Here is a 13,324-nt window from a genome sequence, read left to right on the forward strand (position 1 = left end):
CTTCCCAACCTCTCCGCCCCCACCCCCTCTCCGGCCTATCACCCTCACCTCCTTCCACCTATCGTATTCCCAGCACCCCTCCTCCAAATTCCCTCCCCCCTACCTTTTATCTCAGCCCGCTTGGCACACCAGCCTCATTCCTGAAGAAGGGCTTATGCCCGAAACGTCGATTCTCCTGCTCCTCAGATGCTGCCTGGCCTGCTGTGTTTTTCCAGCACCACATTTTTCAACTCTGGTACTCCAGCATCTGCAGTCCTCACTTTCTCCATGCTGACTAGATGTCCTAAACTGATCTCATCCCATTTGCCAGCATTTGGCCCATATCCCTCGAAACCCTTCCTATTCATGTACCCATCCAGATACCTTTTAAATGCTGTAACTGTACCAGCCCCACCACTTCCTCTGGCAGCTCATTCCATACTCTCTGTTTGAAAAAGTTACCTCTTAGGTCCCTTTTAAATCTTCCCCCTCTCACATTAAATCTATGCAATCTAGTTTTGGACTCCTCTATCCTGGGGAAAACACCTTGGCTATTCACCCTACCCTTCCCCCTCTTGATTTTATAAACCTTTGTAAGTTATCTTCTTAGCGTACAATGCTCCAGGGGAAAAAAAACAGCTTGTTAGCCTCTCCCTACAGGTCAAACCCTCTAATCCTGACAACATTCTTGTGAACCTTTTCTGAACGCATTCACGTTTAACAACATCTTTCCTGTAGCAGGTAGACCAGAATTGAACACAGCATTCCAAAAGTGGCCTCACCAATGTCCTGTACAGCCAGAACATTATGTCCCAAGTCTGAGATACTCAATGCATTGACCAATAAAGGCAAGTCTGCAAAATGCCTTCTTCACCATCTTGTCTACCTGTGACTCCACTTTCAAGGAACTATGACCTGCACCCGTTGGTCTCTTTGTTCTGCAACGTTCTCCAAAGTCCTACCATTAGCTGTATAAGCCCTGCACTGGTTTGCCTTACCAAAATAAAACACCTCACATTTATCTAAATTAAACTCCGTCTGCCACTTCAAAAGCTACTGGCCCATCTGATCAAGGTCCTGTTGTACTCTGAAATAACCTTCTTCACTATCCACTTCACCACCAATTTTCATGTCATCTGCAAACCTCCTCCCCATAACTCGTATGTTCACAGACAAATCATTTATATAAATGACAAAAAGTAGTGGACTGGTTGGAGAAACTAGAAGCTTCATGTGGGAAAGTACTTTCTGAATGCAGAGTATGGTTAGGACCTTGATTGTATTTACTGAGATTGTACATTCAAAATGGGCTTTCAAAAATAAATTAGATAATTATCTGATGAGAATAGATTTACATGGCTATGGCCAAAGTGGAGAGACTTTTGCTTTTGCAGAGACCTAGCATAGGTATGATGGGCCTAATGGCCTCCTTTTGTGCTGTAACCTTTCTATAATTTTGTTGAAATATCAACCTTTGAGCACAAAAATTTAACAGGAGAAAGTGAGGACTGCAGATGCTGGAGATCAGAGCTGAAAATGTATTGCTGGAAAAGCACAGCAGGTCAGGCAGCATCCAAGGAGCAGGAGAATCGACTTTTCGGGCATGAGCCCTTCTTCATGGATGCTGCCTGACCTGTTGCACTTTCCCAGCAACACATTTTCAGCACAAAAATTTAACATCAAATTCTATGAAAAGAAATTGAATGTAGAAATTACACCAGCCAACTTTGCTACCAATCAACTATAGAAATTTAAAATATAGAGACAAACAACACATAAACTCAAAATTTGGAGGCAGTCAATAATTTTGGAGGGTTTTTTTGTATGAAACAATAAGATTGCCTGATTTGAAATTTAATTCTACCTTGTTTCAAATATGGTACAAGTACTGAAAGGTAACAATGAAATTGATTGAGTTTCAGATTACACTTCATAGACTCTCATGCCTCTGTCGGGCATTTTGACACAATATTTAAACAAGAAAAGTCTCATTTGTCTACAATGACTATACAACTGAAGAAATTCAGAGCATGAGAGGGGTCAGAGATCATTAGAAAAGCTATCCTATTAGTTCTATTGTTCTGTTTTGTTTCTTTGAGTGTACATCCAATTTCCTTCTGCAGTCTGCTACAGAATCTCTTTTGACTATCCTTTCATGTAGTGCATTCCAGACTATTCCTCTGGTTCCTTTGTGAATCATCTGTACTCTTGCTACTAATCCTCCTAATGGTGGAAACACTTTCCCACTATTTACTCACCAAAATCATCCATATTTTGAGCACCACAATTAAATAGGAGAAAGTGAGGGCTGCAGATGCTGGAGATCAGAGTTGAGAATGGTGCTGGAAAAGCGCAGCAGATCAGGCAGCATTCAGGGGCAGGAAAATTGACGTTTCGGGCATAAGCCCTTCATCAGGAATGAGGCTTGTTGGCCCAGCAGCTGAGAGAGAAATAGGAATGGGGTGGGGCTGGGGAAGGTAGCTGAGAATGCAATAGGTGGAGGAGAAGATGGGGGAGAAGTTGATAGGTCAGGGAGGAGTGTGGAGTGGATGGAGAGGTCAAGAGGGCAGTGATGAGTTGGAGGTTTGGGACTTGATAATGTGGGGAACGCGAAATTGGAGAACTGGTGAAATCTACATTAATCCCATGTGGCTGCAGAGTCCCAAGGCGGAAGATGAGGCATTCTTCCTCCAGGCGTCGGGTGGTAACGGCTTGGCGATGGAGGAGGAGTTGAACGCCTCGGGGCGATGTAATTGGTTGGTGCCAGTGTCCCTGAGGTGTCCCCTGAATCGATCCGCAAGTTGGCGCCCTGTCTCTCCTATGTAGAGGAGACCACATCGGGTGCAATGGATACAGTAGATGACATTTGTGGAGGTATAGGTAATAGTTTCCAAGAGGGCTGTTAAAAGTCAACTACATTGCTGTTAGTCTGAAGTCAGAAAAGGATACAACACATCAGGGAACCAGATGAGTGTTTCATAACAAGTGATAAAAAGTCAGATTTTTAATTCCAAATTTTTATCACATTTAAACTTCACCAGTCATGGTGTGGTTCAAATCCATGTCCCCACAGCATCAGCATGGGATTCAAGAACTCTAGTCCAGTGACATTACCACTACACCACTGCCTCCCTTTGACACAACTTTGGACCATGTCAGCTTTATTTTGCACACTTGAGTTTCCACCTCATTCTGTCATGAAATCATGGCTCATCTGATGATCCTTAAATTCACTTCCTCTCTTTTCCCTATAACTCTTTATTCCCTCACAGTTTAAAAATCTGTGTATAAGTACCTATTCTCACCTCATTTGTATGAAATTTGCTGCTCTCCAACAAGTTGGAGAGAAAATAGATGGCAAAAATTCTCAACAAGAAAGTCAGATTGGAAACCTGGCCACTCCAGTTCATTGCTTGCTTCTCTGGGCATCCATGTTGGCCAGCGGTCCCCAATACCTCAGAGTATGCTCCCTGTGTATTGACTGCCTGCAGCCACCACGTCCTCAGAGGACTAGACATGTACAGCCTCACCACATCATCATAGCACACTTTCCAACTCACTTACAAGACAATTATCTACTTCAATGCTGAATTTGAATGTACCAACACCTTGCACTGTCTTCCTGCTTTCAGCCCACTTAGCATGTTGGCTCAGGCACTTGTCTCATGGATGGAGCAGGGTATATCTCAGGGTTCTTCATTTGCACTCTGAGCTCACTCACTCATTCTGAATGCTCACTGTATCTTGCCTTTTTGCACATAATGTGTTTCAATGTGTCAATTTCTAAATTTTATTAGACATTCATGATCACTAAAGTCCATTCTAATGGCTTGTGAACCATGGAGTCACAGAATCCCGACAATGTGGAAACAGGCCTTTCTGCCCAACATGTCCACACCGATCCTCTTTGGAGGGTCAGTGTGGAGGTTGGGCCGAAGGGCCTATTTCCACACTGTAGAAATTCTATGATTCTAAAACCATCAATATAGTTATTTTGAAGCTCATGAGATCTTACATTGTGGCTGTAGTGGCGATATGGTCAATTGACTGCCTTGGGGGCACATATAGTGATCATGGGGATTGGAGGTTTCGGGGAAATAGTGTTATAAGGGGGGGGGCATGGAACTTGCAAGTTTAGATGTTGGGAATGAGGGGTGAGATTGATAACTAGGTCAATAACCCAGAGAGCCAAGACAAGCTTGCCTATAAAGGTAGCAAATCCAAACTTGCCAGCCCATATCTCGCAGATAGGAAAATCTTCTGGAAGTGGGAGAAGCAGACAGATTCATGAGTGCCAAAGCAGCAATTGGCTTGATTCACAGTTCGCAAAACAGAGAGAAGATCCAACTCATTAACTCTGTTTCTGGTGTTGTCACACCTGCTGAGAATTTCTAATAGTTTCCATTTATTTCAGACTTCCAGCTTCCACAGTAATAGGTTCTGTGATAGGTTTGGGTTAGATGTGTCCAAATTTAACGATTGCTGTTAATAGTCTGATGAACTGCAGACACAGGTAACTATATGGAAACGTACTAGAATGGCAACGATCGACCTGGATCAAAAAAGGCGAAGAGTGAAAGTTACTGGTCCTGAGTGCAAAGTATTCAAAAAATGTGACACAAGGAAAAGAGGAGCGACAACAGGCCTGGTAGGGGGAAAGCAGTAAAAAGAGAATAGCCTGGAGCAGTTAGAGAAAGAAGCAATTTAGTGGTGTTGAGAAACATTAAGGTATTGGGCTACTTGTTGTACCCAAATATTCAGAAGGCAGATAAATTAATTCGTAGTGAAATTACAGAGAGGTGCAGGAACCAAAGGACAGCAATAATATGAGAGTTGCATATTCCTCACTCCACATTAGTGAATTATGTGGTTTCCATATTATGGGCAGAAAGGAGGTGGAATTTGTGAAGGATTTTCTATGTTATGTTTCCTGCCCAGTGAAGGAAAGGCATATTGCTGGAACAAATATTGGGGGTAATGCTGTGGGTTAAAGAGAAAATGTACCTGGGGTAAAAAAAAATAAATTTAGACCAGTTCTGGTAAAGGACAAGGAGTAATCTAGAATAAAATACTTAACTCAATGGTGACTAGTATAGGCTAATTGTTATGGACCAAGTCAGATCTCCTCAAAATATTTCAAGAAAGTAGACTGGACCCTAATTTTGCTAGTTGTTTTAAGCAAGTGAATAGTGGATATTCCAAGAGTGATGCACTTAGCCAAGCCACTTAATTTTTTTACAGAGGTGGTGGTGCTGGATGTTTTGAAATGCATAAAGGTAAATAAATCCCCAGGACTTGATCAGGTATACCCTAGAATGTTGTGGTAAGCTAGGGAGGTGATTGCTGGGCCCCTTGCTGAGGTATTTGTATCATCGATAGTCACAGGAGAGGTGCTGGAAGACTGGAGGTTGGCTAACTTGGGACCATGTCTTAAGAAAGGTGCAAAGGACAAGCCAAGGAACTATAGACCAGTGAGCCTGACGTTGGTGGTGGGCAAGTTGTTGGAGGGAATCCTGAGAGACAGGATATAGATGTTTTCGGAAAGGTAAGGATTGATTCGGGATAGCCAACATGATTTTGTGCGTGGGAAATCATGTCTCACGAATTTGATGGAGTTTTTTGAAGTAGTAACAAAGGGGATTGATGAGGGCAGGGGGTTGGACATGGTCTTTATGGACTTCAGTAAGGCGTTCGACAAGGTTCTCCATGGGAGATTAGTTAGCAAGGATAGATCTCATGGAATATAGGGAGAACTGTCCATTTGGATACAGAACAGGCTCAAAGGTAGAAGACAGAGGGTGGTGATGGAGGGTTGCTTTTCAGACTGGAGGCCTGTGACCAATGGAGTGCCACAAGGATCGGTGCTGGATCCACTACTTTTTGTCATTTATATAAATAATTTGGATGTGAACATAGAAGAAAGTTTGCAATGACACCAAAAGGGCGGCACAGTGACTCAGAGGTTAGCACTGCTGCCTCATAGAACCAGGCTCCCAAGCTCAATTCCAGCCTTGGGCAACTGCCTGTGTGGAGTTTGCACATTCTCCCTATGTCTGCGTGGGTTTCTTCCGTGCTCTGGTTTCTTCCTGAAGTCCAAAGATGTGCAGGTCAGATGAATTGGCTATGCTAAATTGCCCATAGTGTTAGGTACCTTAGTCAGAGGGAGATGGGACTGGGTGGGTTACTCTTCGGAGGGTTGGTGTGGACTTGTTGGATCAAAGAGCCTGTTCCCACTCTAATCTAAAATTGGAGGTGTAGTAATTAGACAGTGAAGAAGGTTACCTCAGACTACAATGGATCTTGATCAGATGGGCCATGGGCTGAGAAGTGGCAGATGGATTTCAATTTAGATAAATGTGAGATGCTGCATTTTGGAAAAGCAAATCAGAATAGGACTTATACACTTTATGGTAAGGTCCTAGCGAGTGTTGCTGAACAAAGAAACTTTAGAGTGCAGTTGCATAGCTCCTTGAAAGTAGTGTCACAGGTAAATAGGATAGTGAAGAAGATGTCTGATTTGCTTTCATTTATTGGTTAGAGTTTTGAGTATCGGAGTTGGGAGGTCATGTTGTGGCTGTACAGGACATTAATTAGGCCACTTTTGGAATATTGCATGCAATTCTGGTCTCCCTCCTATTGGAAGGATGTTTTGAAACTTGAAAGGGTTCAGAAAAGATTTACAAGGATGTTGCCAGAGTTGGAGGATCTGAGCTCTCAAGCAAGGCTGAATAGGCTTGGGCTGTTTTCCCTGGTGCATCGGAGGCTGAGGGGTGACCTTATAGGGATTTACAAAATCATGAGGGGCATGGATAGGGTAAATAGACAAAGTATTTTCCCTGGGGTGGGGAAGTCTAGAACTAGAGGGCATAGGTTTGATGTGAGAATGAAAAAATATAAAAGAGACCTAAGGGGCAACTTTTTCACACAAGTGTGTTGATAGAATAAGCTGCCAAAGGAAGTGGTAGATGCAGGTAGAGTTACAACATTTAAAAGACATTTGGACAAGTTCACGAACAGGAAACGTTTAGAGGCATATGGGCCAAACACAGGCAAATGGGGCTATTTGGACCAATGACTCTGTTTCTATGCTGTTTGACTGTATGAATCAAGAAGCTTGACATCATCCAGGTCATGGCAATCCATTTGAACGATACCATACCACACTCGCCCCCTCTACCACCAACACTCATTAGCAGAAGTAAAGATGCACTGCACAGCTCTTTAGACAGAATTTTCCAAACCTACAAACATGATAATCTAGAAGGAGAAGAGGAGCAGATGTATGGGAATACCATCATCTGCAAGTTCCGTTCCAAGCCACTCACCATCTTGTCTTGGAAATGTATTCACCACTCCTTCAGTATTACTCAGTCAAAATTCTGGATTCCTCCCCAATAATGTTGTGGATCTACCTGCAACAAATGGACTGGAGCAGTTGAGCTGGACAGCTCACGCTGCCTTCAACAATCACACAACATCAGGTTATAGTTTGACAGGTTTATTTGAAATCACAATCAACCTGTTGGATTATAACCTGGCGTCATGTGATTTTAACTTGATCCACCCAATCCAACACCAGCACCTCCACACCTACTCAAGAGCAACTAGGGGTAAGCATTAAATGCCAGTGGTACTCATATCCCATGAATCAATAAACAATAGCAAAAATAAGTTCAATGCATCAATTAGGTTTTGGAATCAATTGACAGTGGCAGAAACAGATTCTGTACTTGTTTTCAAACAGGGAATGGAAAATAAAATGAAGCAGAATAGATTGCAGAACTATGAGGAAAAAAACATAGCTGGGGACCTAACTGGGCTCTTCTTTGATGAGTCCAGTAACCTAATATTCTGCATTCAGGAATAGATTGTTAGTCTGATGACTTGCCTTTGCCCATTGAGTTCTCTAGCTTCTATCATTTCAATTATGTCTTCAATCTTTTACCTTTCTGAAAAAAGGTATTAGAATTGGGACTTATGATAGATTGCCTTCTTCTGGAAATAAGTTTACGACACATCAAATTTGTCAGGGTGACTTGACGAAGGTTTGACAGTCTAAACAATTATATTTCCATGTAACATTTTCTCTTTCAACCAGAGTTAATTTGTCCTTTTAAACTCAGTCCACAATGCATTTTTAATTTTATTTTTTTTCAGTTCCTGTTCTCTTGTTTAATGTTTATTTCACTCTAACCATGGAAAATTTCATAGATCATGGAGGAAGTGATGACAAAACCCACGTTGCACTGTTTTGGAATGATAAGAGCTATTGCATGCCTTCAAAAGAAAACAAAATTTATGCTATCCTTCCATCTCTGCAGTCAAGGCTAATGCTTAATCCTTCCTTTGAAAAGGTCTTCTGAGATTAAAAAAGCAAATATTCCACTCTGGAGCACAATAATGTGACGTTTCTGAATATTGGATGGAAACTTCAATCTCCCATTTTGCTGCATCCATATTACAGCTATATGCTGCGGGGATGAGCCAGACAGAAACCAGAGGCTGATTATAAACCCCTATCACCCCGAAACCCACCCTGAAAATATGTTACTTCGGAGAGATTAATATTTTAAAATGTCAATCTCCAGGCTCCATATGATCATTGACATTTTTACTTGCCTTAAGCAGCTTATTGACTGGTCTTGCAAAAAGCAGAGGAGTAAGGAGTTCACATTCTAAGTTCGCAGTCCAATCATAGGTACAATGACGCAGATGCATACGCAGAATTAATTGAACACTGGGACACCTCTCGCTGTTAGTTGCTCAATATCACACTTACAACAGGAGACACCAATCAGTAAACATTAATGATTGCTTTTTCTACCTCGTTGTGGTAGTGTGTCTTGAGAATATTTGGGTCTCAGGTTAAGGTTCTGGATGTAGGTTTGCTCACTGAGCTGGAAGGTTCATTTTCAGATGTTTCATCACCATACTAGGTAACATCTTCAGAGGTGATGAAATGTCTGAAAACGAACCTTCCAGCTCAGCGAGCAAACCTCTATCCAGAACCTCCTTGTGGTCCGTGGAACTTTGCAGCCCTGATTGCTCCAAAATACTTTCCCTTTGTTAAAAAACCTTCCTCCCACTGACTCTTCACATCACTGATGGTGATGTCCTGCAATTAAACTTTCCCTCATGCACACTCAGCAGTCTGTCAAGCGACAAAGTGCCAAACTGTTCAAAATTCCATGGTCTTAATGGCCCCATCTGGGCTGGGTTTGTGACTCATTAGCCTGTTTTCTCTTCATACTTTGTACTCCTCTGTGAGCATAAAAGCCCAAAAGTCTCTCTGAAGTAAAAGAGAAGAAGATTAAAAGAATAATACTCTCTTCTACAGTCATGTTTGTTTCCTAATGATCGTGAGTGATTCTGGTGGTAAAGTGGAATCCAGAAGCAAGTCACCCACCTTCCTTTCAGGTAGTGCATGACTTAGGGGATCACCAGAAGCTATTGTGAAATGAACTGGAGGCAGACCAACCTTCAACTCAATTTCACACGAAGAGGGTCCTGCTAATTTTGCTACGTGCCACGATCACATCCGACTGATCAGCTACCCTTCTGCATTGAGCCACTCACAGCTCCCTGCAAGCCAGCTGCAGTATGTAAGGGTGCATCTTGGTGCAATTTTATCATTAAACACATTTTCAAACTACTTAGTAAACAGTTATGTCAATTAGATAAACATTACTGCATCTGACATTCTAAATCAGGCCATTAAGCAGCAATAATTGATCCTCAAGCTGTTCCTTTCTGAGACCAGTGCCAAAATACGGGGTGTGGTACATCAGTGGCTTTGTTAAGTGGACATTGGCGATTTTTTCCATCTCTCATGTACCCCTGCTGGGAAGTGTGTATGATCACACATATTTAGGACAAATTGAGAGTGTGGTGCTGGAAAAGCACAGCAGGTCATGCAACATCTGAGGAGCAGGAGTATTAATGCTTTGGACATAAACCCATCATCCTTATGCCTGAAACGTTGATTCTCCTGCTCCTCAGATGCTCTGATCTCCAGCATCTGCAGTCCTCACTTTCTCAATACTTCGGAGGAGATAGCAGCCTATTGATAACATCACTGGACTAATAATCCAGAAACAGAGAGTAATTCTCCAGGGACAAGCGACGGAAAACCAGTATGTCAGCTGGTGAAATGTTAATTCATGTAAATAAAACAATATGAAATTTAAATATGATTCTCACTTACCATTAAAATATTATCATTTATTCATCTGTTTCACTAACATCTACTGGGGAAGAAAATCTGCCAAACTCGAAAGTAGAGTTGTAAGTACATCGGACAGTGAAGAAGGCGTTTGGTATGCTTTCCGTTATTGGTCAGAGAATTGAGTACAGGAGTTGGGAGGTCATGTCGTGGCTATACAGTATGTTGGTTAGGCCACTTTTGGAACATTGCATGCAATTCTGGTCTCCCTGCTATAGGAAGGGTGTTGTGAAAATTAAAAGGGTCCAAAAAAGATTTACAAGGATGTTGCCAAGGCTGGAGGATTTGAGCTCTCAGGAGAGGCTGAATAGGCTAGGGTTGTTTTCCCTGGCATGTCAGAGGTTGAGGGGTAACCTTATAGGAGTTTATAAAATCATGAGGGGCATAGATAGGATATTTAGACACCTTTTTCTTGGAGTGGGGAGTCCAGAACTAGAGGCACAGGTTTAGGGTGAGAGAGTGTATGGAATTAGCTGCCAGAGGAAGTGGTGAAGGCTGGTACAATTACAACATTTAAAGGCTTCTTGATGGTCATTTGAATAGGAAAGGTTTGGAGGGATATGGGCCAAGTGCTGGCAAATGGGATGAGATTAGGTTGGGATATCTGATTGCAACGGACAAGTTGGACCGAACGGTCTGTTTCCATGTTGCACATGTCTATGACTCTACTTGGTCTGGACTACATAAGACTTCAAACACGTAGCAATATTTATGACTTTTGACTGACCTCTGAATTGGTTGAGCAAGCAATTCAGTTCAAGGGCAATTAAAGATGGGTGTTAACTGTTGGCCTTGAAGTGATGCGAACAAGAATGAAAAAAAATTATAATTCCATGCAGAGTCGACATGCAGAAGAACTGGTAAAATCAGGAATATGATTGAAGCAAAAGGTCCATCCTATTTAATCACACAAGCACATATTTTCTCATCCGCACCCTCAATTTCTCAATATTCAGAATTATCTACATTTCTCTTGGGAGCTAAAGTATATCACCAAATTGTGTCCATGAGAACCATACATCCCCTAGACATAGAACCCCAGTATGACAGAGAGGGAATCAGCCAAATTATTTATTAGTGCTGCAAGAGCCTATGACATTAATCTGCACGTGGACCAAGTGCAATTCAATGAAAAAGAATCAGGCTATGCAAAACTATTGCATTGGTTAATGTAAAACTTAAAATGTTTATTTGATTTATTTCAAAAACCATTATTACGTACAGCATATTAGAGTCAAAGAGACGTACAGCATAGAAAGAGACCTTTAGGTCAAACCTAATCTAGCCCCACCTGCCAGCACCCGGCCCATATCCCCCCAGACCCTTCCTATTCATATACACATCAGATGCCTTTTAAATGTTGCAATTGTACCAGCCACCACCATTTCTTCTGGCAGCTTATTCCATACACATACCACCCTGTGTGTGAAAAAGTTGCCCCTTAGCTTTCTTTTATATCTTTCCCCTCTCACCCTAAACCTATGCTGTCTAGTTCTGGACTCCCCCACCCCAGGGAAAAGACTTTGACTATTTATCCTATCCATGTCCCTCATGATTTTGTAAACCTCTATAAGGTCACCCCTCAGCCTACAACACTCCTTGTAAATCTTTTCTGAACCCTTTCAGGTTTCACAACATCTTTCCGATAGGAAGGAGACCAGAATTGCACACAATATTCCAACCAATGTCCTGTACAGCCGCAACATGACCTCCCAACTCCTGTACTCAATACTCTGAACCAATAAAGGAAAGCATGCCAAATGCTTTCTTCACTATCCTATCATATTGAATGGCGGTGCAGGCTCGAATGGCCTACTCCTGCACCTATTGTCGATTGTCTATTGTCTACCTGCGACTTCACTTTCAAGGAGCTATGAATTTCCACTCCAAGGTCTCTTTGTTCAGCAACACTCTATAGGACCTTACCATTAAGTGTATAAGCCCTGCTAAGATTTGTTTTCCCAAAATGCAGCACCTCGCATTTATCTGAATTAAACTCCATCTGCCACTTCTCAGCCCATTGGCCCATCTGATGAAGATCCTGTTGTAATTTGAGGTAACCTTCCTCATTGTCCACGACACCTCCAATTTTGGTGTAATCTGCAAACTTACTAACTGTACCTCTTATTCTCACATCCAAATCATTTATATAAATGACAAAAAGTAGTGGACCCAGCACCGATCCTTGTGGCACTCCAGTGGTCACAGGCCTCCAGTCTGAAAAGCAACCCTCCACCACCACCCTCCGTCTTCTACTTTTGAGCCAGTACTGTATCCAAATGGCTAATTCTCCCTGTATTCCGTGAGGTCTAACCTTGCTAATCCTTAGAAGTGTATAAAGGCAGTAGGAGTATACTTTAGAGGGAAATCAGGAGGTCAAAAAGGGGACATGAGATAGCTTTGGCAAATAGAATTAAGGAGAATCCAAAGGGTTTTTACAAACGCATTAAGGACAAAAGGGTAACTAGGGAGAAAATGGGGCCCCTCAAAGATTAGTAAGGTAGCCTTTGTATGAATCCACAGAAAATCGGGGAGATACTAAACGAGTATTTTGCATCAGTATTTACTGTGGAAAAAGACATGGAAGATATAGAATGTAAAGAAATACATGGTGACATCTTGAAAAATGTCCACATTACAGGGGAGCAAGTGCTGGATTTTTTGAAATGCACAATAGTGGATAAATCCCGAAGACTTGAGCAGAACTGGCTCAAAGGTAGAAGACAGAAGGTGGTCGCGGAGGGTTGTTTTTCAGACAGGAAGCCTGTGACTAGTGAAGTGCCACAAGGATCGGTGCTGGGTCCACTACTTTTTGTCATTCATACTTTTCGTTAAATTATAAACATCTGTGACCAACAAAATACTTGCAGAACAATGATTGCAATGATAGAGAGATAGTTGTCAAAGCCAGTCAAATTAACCAGTTTTGTGATTCAATTGGTAACTTATTCATTCATGATGGCTTATGGACTAGTGGGGCTTGATTATCAGTGCACGCTTCCCATCAAAATGTGACTAGTCCTATAGGGTGGGACAAGGTGAATGTACATACAATGGCTGAATATCAGGAACCAAGGATAAGAGGTCGGACATTTAAGATGGAGATGAAGAGGCATTTCTTCC

General features: G+C 42.1%; 1 protein-coding gene across 1 annotated transcript in view; it reads right to left on the bottom strand.

Annotated features, from left to right (window-relative positions):
- Positions 1-13,324, bottom strand: part of tsnare1 (T-SNARE Domain Containing 1) — a 596,230-nt gene that overhangs the window by 327,119 nt on the left and 255,787 nt on the right. The gene's annotated exons all lie outside the window — the stretch shown is intronic.

This window comes from Chiloscyllium plagiosum, chromosome 4, assembly GCF_004010195.1.
Source record: "Chiloscyllium plagiosum isolate BGI_BamShark_2017 chromosome 4, ASM401019v2, whole genome shotgun sequence".
NCBI classification, from domain to species: Eukaryota; Metazoa; Chordata; class Chondrichthyes; order Orectolobiformes; family Hemiscylliidae; genus Chiloscyllium; species Chiloscyllium plagiosum.